This window comes from Glycine max, chromosome 17, assembly GCF_000004515.6.
Source record: "Glycine max cultivar Williams 82 chromosome 17, Glycine_max_v4.0, whole genome shotgun sequence".
Lineage (NCBI taxonomy): Eukaryota > Viridiplantae > Streptophyta > Magnoliopsida > Fabales > Fabaceae > Glycine > Glycine max.
This window is the reverse complement of record NC_038253.2, coordinates 5,239,209-5,241,428: the sequence shown is the minus strand read 5'-3', so window position 1 is coordinate 5,241,428 and position 2,220 is coordinate 5,239,209. Positions and strand designations below refer to the sequence as shown.

The following is a 2,220-nucleotide window of genomic DNA, read 5'->3' as shown; positions in this document are numbered from 1 at the left end:
GAAAGAAGAATTTGCTACTGCCTACTGCAATACAAATTTGAAGCCTGTACCTTAATTTGTGTCCTTTTATATGTACAAGTGACATGTACTCGCCCATCACTAGCTTGGATAACAGTAGGATATGAAAATTCCATTCCCAATGTATCCTCTAATGTAAGTGCCTCATGCCAGGAATCACCATCATCCTCAGAGAGGGAAAGTTTAAGCACACCCCTTGAAATTGTATTATAAGCGAGCAATAGACGACCATCTCTTAGCTTAACCCCATCAATACCCAATACAACAAGAGTGGTTTCTTAGATGAGCCACTGATGAATGCATGAGGAAGAAAAATACATGTGTAGCACAGAACAGAGAGAAACTTAGTCAACATCTTCAGAAGTAAAGCAATTCAAGATCAACTTGGTTCTTGTAGTCCAGTTAAGTACTAGAGCAAGCAACATGAATAGTTTGGAAAATTAACCTGAGTTTGGGTTGGGGAGTTGTGTAGATCAAATGATTCTGACACGTAAATCCTTCCGAGGCCGGTAAAGGATCTAAGCAAAACACGCAGTGTGGTATGGTACTGGTTGAATCACACCAAGGGGCCTATTCTCAATGTAAATTGGGCCATACTTTCTCCATGTCCCGCTAAAATCTGTTGTAACCTGTTACCATGCCACAAGCTATAGAAGTTAACCAACTAATCAAGATCAAATGCGACTGCATGACTATGATCAGTTCTATTAAAAACCTCTGCCCATGCTCCCCAGGATTTCCAGCTTTCAACAGAAGATCCACAAAGTATGTCACCATTTTCCAGCAAGAGAGGCTGAAAAACAGTAATTGAATTCAGTACTAAGAACATAAATTTTGTCCTGAATGTGAGCTCCAGCGCACTGACAAAATAATATGAATTGGTTTTTGTTTCACCTTATTCTTGATAGGTCCTAATATACCAGGAGGAAGTTGTTCTCTTTCTGTCCAGGTAATTCCTTTATCATATGAGCGTTTCATGAATCCACTCCACCTGAAATACAATAATCTAATTCTTCTCATTTGTTCCAAATTTATTAGAGCCTCCTACATTGGAGTATGATGACTACCATAACTGATTAAGATAAAAACATTTTAATTCAAAAAGCAGAGCTGAAACTCTTTGACATGTCATTTAAAATGAATCTTCAATTGATGTTGTGTTCTTAAAAACAATTATTTTCTATAACACCTAACTTTCAAATAAAGAGATTTCCTGTTTCTCAATTGCAAATCATTCCAATTTAAAATAAGCATTTCTTAAAGGAATTTGTGCATTACTGAAAAGATTAGCACGAATATAAAATGAAAACGATTTTACCACATAGTGATATTGAGTGCCAAAACATGGATCGCAGTCAATGGATTGTCACATTCATATTTGGGAATGTAGACATTCCATAATGTATGATGCTATCACTAGCCGAACCCAACTTCTTTATTATAGGGATTCCATTGCATAGTGATATTGAGTGCCAAAACATGGATCTCAGTTAATATAGATTGTCATATATTCATATTTGGGAATGTAGACATTCCATAATATATGGTGCTATCACTAGCTGAACAAAACTTCTTTTTACAGGGATTTCATTTTTGGTATTGGAATGCAACTTTCTTCCAACTTTCATTGTTGAATAATACACTTCACAGATTCACGACCATAAAAACATACAAAAAATCACAGTGGAGAATCATAGTCAATGTATCCATCCTACTTTATGTAGGATGTTGCAGAATAAAGAAACAGGTGGCCAGGTGGGAAATGTTCTTACAATTGCCATTTTTGTATACAATAATTGGTACAGTGAAACAATATTTTGACATTTTAGTACAGAGCCGAGAAAGACCACTCCCTCTTTATGAAGGAATGGTATTTTACAGAAATTGAGGATCATTTCTCAATTATGCAAGACATAGCATTATTGACATGTTAAGTAGGCTAGTCTGTTTAGGATCATTTCTCAATTGTGCAAGACATAGCATTATTGACATGTTAAGTGGGCTAGTCTGTTTAGGATCATTTCCCAATGGCTTTAGTCAAAGGAATCTTACTACCAAATAAAAGGGGATGGCAGCAAGCATAACAGATACCCACTCACACACACAAGAAGATTGCAAGGTTTGAAGCTTTACTTTTAAAATCTAGGCCTGTTCTGTAAACAGCAGTAACTCATTGGATGGAAGTTTGAACAGTACAGGGTT

At 36.2% G+C, this 2,220-nt stretch overlaps 1 pseudogene; it reads right to left on the bottom strand.

Annotated features, from left to right (window-relative positions):
• Window positions 1-458: 458 nt before the first annotated feature.
• LOC100788227 (uncharacterized) lies at window positions 459-1,038 on the bottom strand (annotated as a pseudogene).
• Between the last annotated feature and the right edge of the window lie 1,182 nt (window positions 1,039-2,220).